Consider the following 16952-nt stretch of genomic DNA (forward strand, 5'->3'; position numbering starts at 1 on the left):
TATACTTCTAAGGGGGGGGTTTGAATCAGAGGTACTAAACTTGAACCAATAAAACTTTCAACTTTAAAACAATGCATGCATAAACATATTGAAATAACATGTAAAGTAAATGCATCCACATAAACACTTGACACCAGATATGATTACCCAAAAACCCTCCAATGAGAAGGTAAAACTAGGGTAGGGATGACACCCACAATTCTTCACTACTGTAGCAATAAAGTTCACTTATTAAGGTACATGTTAAGGTACATGGTTTAGCCATTCTCATGATTTGCCCCATGAAAGGCCTGCCCTATTAAAGACTTACAAAAGATTTTTAGATCCTACCCTATTAAAGGATTTTAACACCCTGTTAGAATTTTGTCTGGTTAAAGGACTTTAGAACACTCACTTGGAATGTCACCATGTTAAAGGATTTCACTATGACTATTAAATCAACCTTGATATTAGGATTTCATCCTACTACTACAATTGTTAGAAAGTATAGTAGAATTTTTGATCTAATACACTTACAATTGATATTGCTGATTTCAAATCTCAATTCACTTAATCTCAATCCTCTCTAATCTGATATGAAATTGTTGTAACCTTCATCATATGTTCTACAAACTAATTCTGCAATTTCGTCCTTCTTCTAAGTCACCTTGAATGTATGTTGATCAATTCACCCCTTTCACTTCCTTCAAATCTTCGCTAGCATCACCTACTCACATCCATTCTTTCTCACACATACTGAATTATGGGGCTTTGTCTCCCTTTAAGAACACTTTGATGGCTTAGGGTTAGGTATGAATCTAAAATTGAGATTCATTCAACTTTCCCACTCAATTCCCTCCATTTTTTTGATTAGTTGCATGTTGATCACATAGGGAATCCAAATAGATTCGATCTTATCTTCAAAGCTTCAAGATTTATTCATATGTTAGCTTAAAAATAGTTTACATAGTTTTTCCTGAAGGCACAAACTCTTATGTTGATTTTGCATTGCTCAACACTTACTGAAATTCTATCTTTCTCAGCACCTGAACATGCTCAGCATCTATTATTCACTCAGTACTTGATACTTGCTTGGTATCTATTGTTCACTTGGCACTTGAGCTTGCTCATCTTTGTCTATTTTCTTGGCACTTACTATTTACTTGGCACTCATTGTAACTCATAATCCATACATATTATACTTGAAATATGTTACTAGCTCTGCATGAACTTAGAAAATTTCTTAAGTGTGTTGACACTCAATTGTCAAAATCAATCTAAGATCAACATCATCTTCCATTAGCTCCAATTTATGAGCTAATTCTAAGGAGGGGAACTCAAGTGATATAGGAAGCCTTGCTGCCCTTCCATAAACTAACATGAAAGGAGAATTTCCAATAGCCCTCTTAGGTGTAATTTTGTTAGCCCAAAGGGCAATATTTAATTTCAAATGCCAACACCTATAGTTTTCTTCAATTGTCATCTTCATGATGCTAATTAGGTTCTTATTAGGGGACTAAACAAATCCATGTCCTTGGGGATAGTAATTTGAGGATGTACTGAAATATATACCATGATCAACTACTCTAGAACAAATATGAATCCCAACAAAGATTTAGCATTGTCTGATATTATTGTTGAAGGAGTACCAAACTTGGTAACATTTCCATTGAGGAATTCTACTACTAAGTCCCCTATGGCATCCTTCAAGGCTACTGCTTCTATCCACCTTGTAATATAATTAGTTGCAGCTAAGATCCACTTGTGACCAGAGTTGGAAGGTAGATTTATTGGACCAATTAAATCTAGCCCACATTGGTAGGATGGAGAGGAAGAGCCACAAACCTTTTTTTACTTAAGAGGAAGGCACAACTCTCACATTTTCTTACATGTATATAATAGTTATAGAACCAGCTCTCATGACTTTCATAGCTATTGTTCTAGAAAAAAAGTGGCCATTATTAGGGCCATCATTAAATTATTTGACCATCCTATCTGTTTGATCAGAGTTGATACATCTTATTAAGGCTTCATTTAGATCCTTCCTAAAAAGAATCCCATCCACTAGGGTGAAAGGAATAGAATGTAATCTATATTATCTTCTTTTGGCCTACTTAACCCTTTCAGATTTCTTCTCCTAACAAGAAGGATATCATGTCTTGCATTTGGTTGTTTTAATTTTCATCTCCTATTAGTTGATAATCTATCAATACTATTCAAACCTCCTTAGTCATCTTCTGAGATGAAATCATCTATTTACATAGCCCTTTACCTCTAACCAGCTTGGTAATCTTGATGTCTATGTCATGCTCCATAAATTTGGTGATCCATCCAACTCTCTTCTCATTGACATTCTTATTTGAGAGGAAATACTTCACATTTTCTTGAGAGACCAATTTTTAGATCTTGTTGTCTGATAGTAGGTGCCTAAATTTCTTTAGAGCTATTATGACTCCAAGAGCCTACTTTTCAACATAGTTATATAGATCTTCATAGTCCTTTAGCCCTGCATTGATAAAGGCTATAGGTTGTTCTTCATTTGTATTATTTAATTGTGTCAAGATGGTTAAAATTCTTGACTCACCCCCTAGTGTGTAGAGAATGAAGTCCTTATCAAAATTGGGGTTGATAAGGGTGGGGGCTAATGCTATTGTTGCTTTAATCTTTACAAAACTAGATCTTCCCTCTTATGTCGAGGTAAACACCATGTTCTTCTTTAGCATGGTAGTGAGAGGCTTGACCATAGTATCAAGATTAGGAATAAACCTTCTCACAAAGTTAATTCTACCAAGGAAGCTCTACAACCCTTTCTTATGAATAGGAAGTAAAAGACAAAGGATTTTATTTGTTCTCTCTGGATCAATGGTCAAACCATCTTTGGACACAATATGTCCCAAAAATTTCACTTGATTAGTGGCAAACACACACTTGCTTGGGTTTATGGATACACCATTTTCTCTATACTTAGTGAACACTTGCTTTAGATGGCCAAAATGGTCTATCACATTCTTTGAATATACTATGTTATCATCAAGGCAGACCAGAAATTTTTTTTTGAGCATATTCTTAAAGGCCATCTCCATCACCTTTTGGAAGGTAGCACCTATATTAATTAACCCAAAGGAAATTTTGTTGTAGGCATAGGTGCACCATTTAGTAGTAAAGGTTGTCTTATATTTGTTAGACACCTAAACCAATACTTAGTTGTAACTTGAAAACCCATCCAAGAAAGAAATTTTTTCTGAACCATTAACTTTGGACAAAATTTGTTCCATGGAAGGGACGGGATGGTGATCTTTAAGAGATGCCTTATTTAAATCTCTGAAATCTACACATAGTTTAATCTCCCTACTCTTCTTCATAACAAGAAAAATGTTAGCTACCCAAGAGGACTACTTAATAGGAAAAATTATATTGGCCTCTATTAGCTTGGATAACTCCTTTCTCATTAATGGCTCAATTCTAGGGTTAGATGACCTCTATTTTCATCTAATAGGTTTGGCATTATCATTCAAATCTATGGTATGCTAAAACAAACTTCAGTCAAAACCCTTTAAATCATTATATGTGCATGTAAATACATCATTGAACTCTTGACGTAGATTTAAAAAAAAATTATGCAGTTTCAGAACATACATTTCCTATATTGACAGTTCTCCCCTTAGCAACAACAATTGGTATGTGATCCTCTTTATTGGTAGCTAAATTTTGACCTCTACTCCTTGCTTAATCATTAGGATTGAAGACACTCTCCAAGATGACCCCTAGGAAATTTGTTAGAACTGAGGTTGATAATTTGATCACCATACTAGCCTTTCAATTTGGATTGGTTCCTCTCTAAGAATTTTGCCTCATTCTACATAAAATTGGCATCTTCACATTAGAGTCAAAGACTTGCAAATTGGTGTTATTGTTTGGGATTGCATGTCATATAACCACTCTGACGTGTTTTTCCTTTTCATCTTCAACATGCTAAGGCATGTCATAAGAAGCACCAATTGCTACAAGCCTATCAACATGTTTATTTCCACTTCTATGAATGCTTTGGATGTTAAATTCTTGAAAGCCCTCAAGAAAATCCCAAACCTTATAGTTGTAAGATTTGAAAAGGTTGATCTTTGTAATATTTTGGTTTCTAACCTAATGAAAAACCAACTCACTATCCCCATATACCTTTAAGGACTTCATTTCTCTTTTTTTGTTTTAGTTTAAGGCCCTAAATCAGTGCTTCATACTCTAACACATTATTGGTTTAGTTGAATTGGAGTCTATAAAGAAGTAGTATTTTTCTAATTCAGGGGAAATGAGCATGACACCAGTGCTTGAACCATTTTTATTTCTTGAGCCATAAAAAAATGTGCTCCACAATTCCCATGTATTTTCTCTTGTTTTTATAAGTTTGGGAATAGGGGCCTCTTCCTCAAGTATGTAATATGTCCCAAGACCTGTCTCCCTATCTTCTTCTACTAGCTCAGATTGATAACTAGTTTCCCACTCATCCAAGAGATAGTCAAACACCTCTACCAAAAAATTAGTAGGCTCTTGTGCCATGTCATTATCATGTATCTCATGGATAGATCAATTCATCTTTATGGGACTTGAAGTATAGGTCTCTATATGATTGAGGGCTAGAAGCTCTACTCTTATGGAGGATTTTGTTCCATATATTATTCTAAAAAAAAATGGGACTAATCAAATGAAATATAGCTACCTATATGTGCAGTAAAGTCTCTAGAAAGACAGATAGAAAAATATGGCTTGACCTTTGGTACTAATATATCTTGTCTAATAGTTCAATCGAGGCAAGCATATAATGCCATTTCTACATTCTTTAGAATCCCTACAATCTCAACAAAGCTACCATATAATGGGAGAACATCTCTAACCATTGGGTCATATTTAATACCCATGAGGTTAGATACACACCTAGGCATTACAAAACTACTAGCCCTAGAATTAATCATTAAATTATGGACTATTTTATCTCCTATATTTAAAGAGACATAGAAAGGAGGAGTTCTTCTTTTCTTACTTGATTCTCACTCTTTTCTTGATTGTACTTGACTTATAGCATCCTTTGGAGTAGCTGATTGATCTTCCATTCTTATGGTTTCTATTTCCTATTGTAGTAGCACCCGTTGTGATGACATAGCAGTAACAACATCCTACACAGGGACACTGACATTGGTCCTCTTCATTTGATCAAAAATGTTAAGAGGAGAACCAACTACTTTAGCTAGAGCTTTGGGAACTATAGGGGCTGATGACTAAACATGAGCTGTTTGAAATTCACAAGGCTTCTCTCTATTTGTCTCCTAATTTTTTTGGGTAGCTACACTTGGTTGTGTATTCATGATTGGAACATGAGGAAAAACCCCTAAAATTGAAGCTTAATTTGGTGGAGTAGGGATATAATCCTCAATGTCTCTTCTCTTGCTTCTGGTGTTATAAGCTATGACATCTTGGTTGGTATGGAAATATTATCCTAGTTGATGTTTCATAAAGGAGCAATCACGTAGTGTTGTAAATGGGCAACATTAGTGGATTGGGTACCATTATGTTTCTAACCAACCACTTGATCTTGTGTACTTAATGTCGAGTATGATTCTAGCTTCTGGCACATGCAATGACCATAAGAATAATTGTAGGAGGGACATAAATCTTGGTCCTAGGTAAGTTTTTTTGAGGAACTAATGTCCTCAATAGATTTGGATTTATATTTTCTATAAAGGTATTGTCAATAGGCCTATTATATGTGGGTTTTTAAAAATAAGGCTAGGAGGGCCTAGTATTTTGGGCTTACTACCTTTCCAAGGTCACCACTTTGTTGCTCATTTTCTAGACCATTGAAAATTTGTCTTTCAACCTCTTTTCTTGATCTTGCCTATCGTAGAACCTTGATCTTGCAATTTCTAATTACTAAACATGAGGGCTTGCATCATATCCTTTAATTCTCCAAACTCACTAGAATATGTGGAGGCTACTAGGGCTAGAACAAGAGGTTGACTTATGGAACTAGTAGGGATAGGGGCTACTGGAGGCCTGTGATTGGACATATCTAGGAAGGAAGTCATTGGATGTCTTGGAGCTAATTTTCCTCCTTGTATTAGAATATTTTCTACACTTATAACAATTTCGTAGGCATCAAGAAAAGTATCTCCTCCCATGGATTGTAGAGTGGTGGTAATATCATTGTTGAAGGCTATAAGGTAATACAAGAAAGCATTACCAGGACAACACTTTAGAGCAATGGGTATTCTATCCCATGTTTTCTAAAATCTATAATTGAAATCAATCATATACTCATGGGGTGCTCTTTTAATAGTCAATAGCTACTCCAAGAGTGATAGGTGATCACTCTTATCTTCAAAGTGCTTACAAAGATGGGCTACTAACTCATCCTAATCAGTATTAGAATTAGAAGCCAAACCCCTATACCACTGTAAAGCCTTCCCTTTTAGAGATGAAGGTAGAATCCTAACAACAACATCCTCTTTTGCAAGACAATGTATATTGCAGACATTTGAAACATCTTGGATGTGTTTTGTGGGAGAAATTGAATTTTCACTAGTAAATTTACGTATACTTTTAAGATCTGCTACTGGAATATCATGGCTCTAGACCAAAAGAAGGGGATTTCCACCATTGAAGGTGGCAAAAGTGTGAGCTCTAGGCTATGCCATATGGAATAATGATCTATTTAAATGAAAATATGGTAACCTAGGCTATAATGTATCAATAGGAGGAGTGGAAAGAGATCTTATAGGCATATTTTTTGTTGTTATACTCCTGACTGGTGATAGAGAGAGCCTATTCCTTTTCTTTCTAGGGTTTGAGAATGAGAGCTTAGCATATTGAAAGTTACCTCTAGAAGATGCCCTTCTGTGATCCTTGGGCATGAATCACAACAACTTGGTTTGAAACCAAATATGAAAGTAGAGTAGAGTCACCAAGTACTTGCAAATGGGCCTCTTGAAGGCCTAAAATATTGAGAGAAGCACTATGTTCTTAGCATATATCTAAATTTTCTTCTTTAACACTATTGAACTTAAAATGCTTTAATATGAGAGTTCCACCGAGCATGCAAAAAATTATTTTCACAAAACCTTGCACCATTTCATAAATTTTTTACCTAAAGGAAACCTTGTGAAATGTAGAAATAATCTCCAAGCTACGAGACTTGAACTATGAGATTGAGTCTCTAGAGAAGGCCAACTTCCTTACTATCAAGATGCACTCAACTAGTTCTTGAGGAAAAAAGAGAGAAGGAATGCATGAAACAAAACTATCTATTCTAATCTAAGAGGAGGATATGCACCAAATATTATTTTAATCGTGTCTCTAGCAAGGAAATGTATAGCTTACCAATATAATCTCAAAATATACAGATTCAATTCTTTCTTGACGCAACAAGTACATGTAGATTAGAAACCAAAAGAATGATATAAGGAATAAGCTTCACTCTATATCACTCAAAGGCCAAATAGATACAATCATAGAGTTAAAGAATAAAGACAATAAATTAACATAAGAAAGTATGGTATTGCATAGTATATTAATAGAAGAAAAAGATACAATAGAGAAATATATTAACGTAGAGGCAAAGGAAATTATAGTAGTGAAGCATAGAATACTATGCTAAAGAACCAGAGAAAAGGTTGACTCTTGGATGGGTTATAAAACTTGATTTTATAGTTCAAGCATAACTGAGAAAATTCTACTAGAAGCCAAGGAAATTAACCACTACCACCAAGTTGCAAGAAAGACAAACATCAATGCACATACATAAGGATTTGATCAGTTGTGTGCCCATATGTGGAAATCTTATCCCAATGTGCATATTCCACTCTAAAAGGGATAGAAACAATGGTGGTGACTACAAGATTAGGTAGATGTGTTAGAAATAGGGATTAGTAAGAGGGGGGTGGGGGGTGAATTAGTAATCTACAAACTTTAGTTGCAAACTAGATATTATTACTTACTTTAAACCATGCATAACAAAGTAATAAAGTAATGCTAAATAGTAACAATAACAATACACAAATATAACTCATAACACCATAGTATGTTAACTATGGAAGCCATGGACGATGGAAATCCTTAGTGGGGATGATATCCACTAGATAATATATTGATATATAAGTTCCTTGTTAGAGGATGGACCTTGTTAGGAGTCAATGAGAAAATTTAGTATAAGCAGTCCTTGTTAGGAGACTTTGAATCCCTATTAGGAAATTCCAAACCTATTAGGAGTTGTAGTATAATGTATGCAAGAAGAGCCCACTTCCCAAACATGAAATTTTAACTACAAGAGCTCACTACTCAAACAAGTAATTTACAATTATTTTCCTTCCTCTACTGATCTTTGATCTTCATCTTGATCTTAGATCACCAAATAGCTCATAAAAAACTTTGCATATCTCGATTTCACAAAAGTTTGCAATCTTACAAGATAGCACTTCCTAATTTTTCAATCACCCCTTCTCATTGCAAGAAGTCCTTTTCATTAATACCATTCATTTACACAAATTACTATTGGGTCCGCTAAGCCTAAAATTCACTTTACCAAGTTAGATTAAACATCTAGGATGTTAGCCCTAATTGGACAAGTAATTGTTTTGTAAACAAAACAATTCTTTCCTTCAATTTTGTTGTCCTACTTCACCAAAACATGATTATCTCTATTTCATATAGTTTGTAAAAATTTCTAAGGTTATAAACATCATCATCAACATGTATACTAACTCTATGTAACTTTGCTAGTCATAATATGATGTGTGCAACATGTTATAAACAAAATAATACACTATTATAAACCAAATTCTATACTTAGAAAAGTTTTTGATTACCAAGCACTATCTTTATTTCTAAAGTTTCCTGTGAACATGTATATCATGTGTTGCCATAAATGACAACAATTACATATCATTGTTAGCCAATTGTCCAGAATCTCCCTCTTTGGCATTGATGGCAACAAAATAGGGAATATTGGCTAAGTGACAAAAGTTTAACATAAACAACATAAATAGTACATCTATTACAACTTATTCAACTTTACATATATGCTCCCCCTCACAATGTACTTTATACTTTTACAATTTTCATGTGTATTTCTCCATATTGTATCTCTCCCAACAATCTCTCCTTTTTTCATGTATACAATTTTCACATGTATCTCTCTCCCTTTAACGTCAATGAAAAAGGTTAAAATGTTAAGATACCATCCAAAAACTATCAAAATTTTTTTCCTTCCTATGCAAAAATAATCTTCATTTAATCATCAAAAATAGTCTGCAGACTATCCATACCTTTGGTCCATGTCTCTTTTGTAGACTCAACTAATGTGAGAGTTGCACATAACGAATATTATGGAATCTCAACTGCATTAATATCTAAATACAAAAGGTTTGAATATGTATCCTTGGCCTTGACACATTCCTCTAACTGCTTCTCAACAAAAGATAATTTTAGAGCAATGGATTCTTTGAAATTAGATGTTCTTTTTAAAAATTTCTCTTTTTGAAGTTCCACTTTTCTGACGACACCATGAATACTGGAAACTTGACTCTAAAAATCATCAAATTTGCTAGATGGATGTTGGATTTGGCTGGATAAAGCCTATAGCTTACTCATCTTTGTCTCTATCTAATTGTCCAACTCTTTAGATAGCTCATATGATAAGGTACACTTAACATACAAAGTTTTCCCTTCTTGCTAACATTTCCAAAGTTCTTTTATACAAGTATCAAGATTAACTAAGTCATTTTTTATATTCTGACAAATGGTTCTAAACAAGTTAGCATCATGGGAAATTTGAGCCTTCGCCTTTGTATAATTCAACAAATTTGTAAACTCTTCATCAAAATATTTTAGCACTTCCTGTGCTCTTTGTTTAGGATTTGACTCAGTGTGTTGTACTATCAAAGTATTGTGTAGTCTATTACTCACTACATTAATGATCTCTATAAACTCCTCACCTTCTTATTCTTCTCAATTAGCTTGGTTAGGGATAAGATTAGATATGTTTGATCATCATCATTGGTAGATAAACTGGCAAGAGAGAGTAGAGTAGATGAACTAGATGGTTTAGTTTCATCCTCCCTCTATTTCTTTATTGCATCTTTGGTTCTTCCCTCTTCCTCTTCTTTTTTTTTCCTTTTCCTCTCTTTCTCTCTTCTATTCTTATATTTTCTTCTTTTCTTCCTCAGCTTTCTTTATCCTCTCTTCTTCTGCAATCCTTCTCTTGTCTTCATCTTCTTTTCTTTTCTTGTCTTCCTCAAGAAAATTTTTCTTGGCTTCCTATATCTTCTTCTTTTCTTCTTCTAGTAGCCTCTTTTCTTCCTCAATTTGCCTCAACTTTTCCTTAACATCCTCAGTGTCTGATTCATTCGGAATAGAACCACCAAATGGATTGGTATCATCAATGTTAAGGGTAACATTAGTTTGATCAATCTACATAGTGTTACCACTTACTAACACTTCCAAGGTTTTAGGAGGTGGAGGAGATTTTCCTTGTGACTCTGTCAACATCTTACTGATAGCTATTGTAGTCTCCTTTCTCAATGAATAGAAATGGTCTCAACTTATTTCTTAAGTATGGATCAAGGTTATTCAAAAATCCTTTTATTTCTCCTTCATAATTAGTCTTATGGATACTCCTGAACATATACTTTTAAAGTTCAAGTTCTTCTTCACTTGTAGGAGTCTTCTTATTTATAAGTCTCTCATAAACTTTTTGGTTCACTACTCCTTCAATATCCTTAAAAATTAGATTGTTTTCTATGATATATCTTATTGTAGATAAATCAATCTAATCCTTCTCAAAATTATTATATAAATAATAAAACTTGTTCATCTAAACAAAGTTCCCCTCATTGGCAATCATTGTGTTAATCTTCTCAATCTTTGGCTTCTAGGATTGCCTAGCTTTGCCTACTAGTTGCTTAGGTGGAGTTTCCTTTTCTACTTGCTTAGTTTCCTAATCCTCATCCTCTTCATCACTAGAATCAATTGTCAACAATGTCTCTACCTCTTACCAAGTCCTTTAGCTAGCTATTTGACTCTCTTTGTCTTTGTAGACACTGCTTCAACCAATCTCTTTGATTTTCTTTTCTTTTCACTAGCTTGAACATTAGACACTGCCATTTATGGAATGCTCTATTTTGAAGATGTCTCAACAACTAATACTGACAAGGTTTTTATGTTTAGTACACTTTGTTTCATTGTTTGTCTCATGGCCTCATATTCAATCTCTGTTATTTCATCCTCTAATAGTGGCTTCTTCATTATTGACTCAACTTTCTTATGTGATGCCTTCTCCATGATTGCTTGATGAGCATGTTGAGTGATCTCATCATATGTACTTTTCTTTATCTTTCTCTAAATTTGACAATAAATCAATGTAACCAATTGCAACATCATCATTCAATTCATAGCTCAAGGGATCTAAAAATGTCTCCCGAGGTTCCACTGCTTGAATATAAGTGTGATCTATATCAACCAATATAAAAATTTCTTCTTTGAATCTATCCACAATTGCAAGAGAAATTCTAAATCTTTGTTTCATCTCATTCTAGAATTTTTTCATTATCAGATTACCACTATCCAAAATCTTGTCTGCAGGGTGCCTTCTACATACCTCTAGAATATTTTCCACTATGCATTTGTCACTACTCATTATGTTTGTGACTGATAAGTAAGGATATCTCTTCAATACATGGAATAATATGTGATTTATCAATGATTGGAATCTAAACACACCAGTCTTTGTTCTCTTAATATTTTCAACATTTTTTATGAGTTGCATCATCAAAATTTCACTCAAATTCACTTGCTCTTTCTCTACACACATCTTATATGCTACATATATGAATCTTGCTGAAAGTTCATCAATCTTTGAACTTGCATGGACTAAATAAGAAATAATTCTACTTATAAATCTTGCATCATCTTGCTTGATGGAGCTGATTACCATAGCCTTTCCATTGTATATTGCATTAGTGTAGCTTTCCACTTTCTTTTTAACCATCTTCTCGCTTATGGGTACACTACCTTGTTTACTAAGACTAGTTACCTCATGAATAAGGTTGGTAGAAATTTCAACTACATTATCTTGCATCCATAATTTTCCATCATGTATCCTACTTAATATGATTTTAGTCCATTTATCTATCTCTAACTCATAGTAGAAGTGATACTTAAACATGTCTAATTCCCTTAGATGATCAAATATGGGCTTCACTATCATGTTGTGGTTGAAAACTAATTCCACGTCTTTATTCATGAATTCACTACCAATCAAATCAAACTTGCAATTCAAAAAAAATTCTGCATCTTCAAGGTAAACTACGTTGTTCGGAGTGATAGACAATGTTGAGTTAGGGTTTATATAGTATCCCTTCAATTTTTTAGTTCAATTTTTCCTTCAAATATACTTGTCTCAAAATTTAGTCATACATCTTCTTATTCAAATTATTATATTATAATGGTCATTCAATCTTCTTGTCTCTTTCCATTTATCCCTCTTTTCCCATTATCTCCATCTAATCCCTTCTCAATTATAATATTCTATATAAATAAATTCTCATATGTAGAGTCATGTCCTTTCATAAGTAGTTTGTACCCTATATTGAGAATGGTCATCCCCTAATACTTCTCAAGAAAACTCTTGAGAAAATGTACCCACCCTGCACCCCTACAATAATCTGTTTGGGGGCCCTATAGAACTATTCGCAAAGGGGGGGGTGGTAAGGTTGGATGGATGCTTTAATAAGCAGCTGGGCTAGCGAGACAATTGAGGAGTTCGATAGGGACGATCGACCAATAGGTGCAGAAGGGCGACTCGCCTCCCTGCTGGTACAGAATCAAATACCCTACTTCCTCATGATAGAGAGGTGGCCCAATCACCAACCTTCCCAATCCCTTCTCTGCTTCGTCGAGCACGGCCCAACGAATTTTTCCTGCCCCATCACTAATATTCCTTGGGGCTACCCCTACAATAATCTGAAAGGGGGCCAATAGAATATCCCTAAAATAACAACTATCTAGGGGGTGGGGGGTAATGTTACATATAGAATCGCCTAGCCAAATGGTAGGGGTGCAGGGTGCATGGGCATGAACCCCGCCCAATGGGTGCCACCTATACATGGTAGGGGCGGTAATATATGTTATATTAAATATTTAGTTTAAATTATTATTATTTTATTAGCAACACTAAATAGTTTTATTTTTAATATTAAGTTTAAATCTCATATTTTAGTAGATATATAGTATGATAATAATAAATCATAACTATATTGTTATTTATATTATTATTGATTTATAGTTTCTTTATATTTTAATTATATTTATTGACAATAAATTTATAATTTAAATAATAATTATTCCTATATATAATTTCTTTAAATAATTATAAAAATGATTATTATAAACTTCTTTTATCTCATATATTGATATTGTCATAATTAGGGGACATGACAAATCCACGCTTCCTCAAATTGCTTGTCCACAAGCAATGAATGTTTACACTAAAACCTTTCTTGTGAAGTTATACACTAGGATGAAATAATACATAAAGTATGCATGTAGTTAATGTCATAATGTATGAAGTAAATATATGACTACTTGTAGACATGAAGTAGACACAAAAAAGACACATTATGCATGAAGACACAAAGCATACACGGTGAAGACACACAATACACATGTTATGCATTTCCTTGGTTGTGAACCTGCAACCACAAAGTCATTAATACACATTCATATACATGTATCAAGGAATATAATTTAGTACATATAAGTATATTTTTCAAAGAAGCTACTAGTTTTAATTAGGAAAAATAGCTCCATTGTAATGTTGCTACTTGTAAGGGTTTGTAAAATTGTCCTTGTTATGTTTTTTCCAAGGGATCAATCATTGCATCATTTAATCAAAATAATTCTTCATATATGTATATATTCATATCTTGTCCATTACATTATATGTATAGGATAGGTCACCCAAGGATTGGATAAAGAAATCACATTAAAGGCTTGACAAGACCTTGGTCCTCGCCTTTCAAATGGATACCTTCCATCCCTCACCATGCCTAGATGCTATACCATACCACAATCCTCAAAACATCATAGTGGGGTCCCATAACTTGATAAACCTGAACCCAAGAGTTGGTAAATACCCCTCTTGCCTTAGGACTCAGCCCTACCCTCTTACCCACCTAGTCTCTTACTGTTTAACATAATCTTGGGATCATTTTAGAACCATTACTTCTTAATGATTGCCTTACTAGAGTACTTGGGTACTGTAGTGTCCCTACTTGCAAGGACTTATAATATTGTCCTATTTTTTCCAAGTAATCAATTCAAAGATTATTTACTATATTATTTAATCAAAACAAAGATTCTTTATATATGTATATTTTCCTTCCCAATCTATTACATTGTACATATAGACTAGGTCATCTAGAGATTAGACAAGGAGACCACATTACAGGCTTGACAAGACCTTGGTCCCTACCTTTCAAATGAGTATCTTCCATCTCTCACCATTCCTAGATGCTATACCATACCTCAATCCTTGAAAATTGTGGTGGGGTCCCATAGCTCAATAAACTTAAACCCAAGAGATGGTATTTTCTATCTCTTGTCTTAGGACTCAGCTCTACCCTCTTATCCACCTAGTTCTTAGTATTTAATGTAATTCTTGTGATTGTATTTAAGTCATCATAATTTATTAATCAATTATGTCAATTATATGTTTATTTTTTTAAAGGAAAGTATTCATCCTATATCTTTTATTTCTTTATACAATTAAGTGGCATCTTTAGTAAAATAATTAATATTAAAACATGTTTATTTCTTTACATAATTAAGTTGTTTATTTAATATCAAAGAATATTCATTTCTTTATATAATTAAGGGGTTTTTTTAATAACATAATTAATATTAAAACATTTTTAAATTAAAGCTTATTACCTTTTTGTTGTGTCGGTGACGTGAAACATGGAACCAACAAGCCACAAATGCTCCACTCACTCCAGTGTTGGCAAATGACAACTACTGATAGCAAAGATCATAGACTATACTTTTTTCCTCTGCTTTGATTATGATCTCTATCTATACCTTTTTGCTATGTTGGAAATATAACCATGTGCCTATTTCTCCTCGCCCCTTATGAATGGGAAGACTCTGACTATCTTTACAAATGGGGAGCATTGTATCCTATGCTTCAAGTGATGCCTTTCTTATCTTCTTTCTTTCTTTCTTTTCAAGGCCTTGTCCTCTCTTTTCCTTCCTATGATGTTTGTTTGCTTCCTTTCTCTTTTTCCTTTATGTTTCTACACATTTATCTATTCTAAGATGTGTAGCTCACAATCAGGGATCTTGCTGAATTATATGCTTAGCACATGTTAGGTTATTTTTGTAATATCCTTTCTTCAATGATTTGGTAGTTGTTTCCTTATTTTGGTTCCTTAGATCTCCTCAAGCAATTATATAACTTCTTCTATTGAGTTGAAATTATATATTTCTTTTAGTCCAAATTATTAGGTTTCTATCATGGATATGTTAGAATCCTTTCTAATAGTCATTAACTTTCTACATTAGTCTTTCATATAAATTATTTTTCTAGATCCTCTTTATCCCTACAGGATGGCAAGATCATGCTCTTATACCACTATAGTGTCCCTTCCATTTTTTAGTTCAATTTTTCCTTCAAATATACTTCTCTCAAAATTTAGTCATATGTCTTCTTCTTCAAATTCTTATTTTATAATGTTCATTCAATCTTCTTGTCTATTTCCATTTATCCCTCTTTTCCCATTATCTCCATCTGATCCCTTCTCAATTATAATATTCTATATAAATAAGTTCTCATACGTAGAGTAATGTCCTTTCATAAGTAGTCCATATATTATATTAATAGTATATGTTATATTAAATATATATTTTAAATTATATTTTTTATTAGCAATACTAAATAGTTTTTTTTTTAATATTAAGTGTAATTCTCATATTTTAGTAGAAATATAGTATGATAATAATAAATCATAACTATATTGTTATTTATATTATTATTGATTTATAGTTTCTTTACATTTTAATTATATTTATTGACAATAAATTTATAATATAAATAATAATTATTCCTATATATAATTTCTTTAAATAATCATAAAAATGATTATTATAAACTTATTTTATCTCATTTATCGATATTGTCATAATTAGGGGACATGACAGTTTCCTTTATTAGGTTCTATGGAAACTATCTTAAACTTAGGTCTATCTTTGTTGTCAACATTGTGTACTACTAATATATCCATGATCTTTATCAAACCATATCTTTTATCAAAAAAATTTATAGAAAAATGATAAAATACCTCTTTTTGAAAATAAGGTTTTTTTTGAAATCTCTCTGACAAGTCACTTCTGAATGCTTTTTGCTTTAGATGTGTCTGCAATGAAGTAAAAAATAAATTCTATACTCTATTTACTCACAAACTTGAACTTGCATTAATTGTGTACTTCACAAATGTGAAAAAGCTATTAATTACATTCTGTAATCAAATAAATGATCAAGATCATCTATCCAACCTTCAGATGTCACCTAAGGTTTACTATAGCCTCCTTCCATTATGGAAAACATCCTCAAGACTTATCATCATGAAATTCTCTGCAAAAACATACTTTTCATCTTCTGTTGTAGAATTGACCTTTATTATAATACTAGTAACTTTGAATTTCATCATAACTTGTTTAGATGAGCTCCAAATCACAAGCAAGCTTTAGTACCATCTAAATATAACTAGGTACACTTTTTCCTAACTTTTCTACCTTTAATTCGATCTCTAAATGAAGTTCTCAAATTCTGATGTTGTGAACAAGCTTAATTCAACTTAATTGAATCAAACTCAACAATTGACTTTGATCTTCCTATCTTATCATCAACTAACTTTTCTTTTGAGATATTTTTTCCT

Source organism: Cupressus sempervirens, chromosome 1, assembly GCF_028749045.1.
Source record: "Cupressus sempervirens isolate cs-2001-9-10 chromosome 1, ASM2874904v1, whole genome shotgun sequence".
NCBI lineage: Eukaryota > Viridiplantae > Streptophyta > Pinopsida > Cupressales > Cupressaceae > Cupressus > Cupressus sempervirens.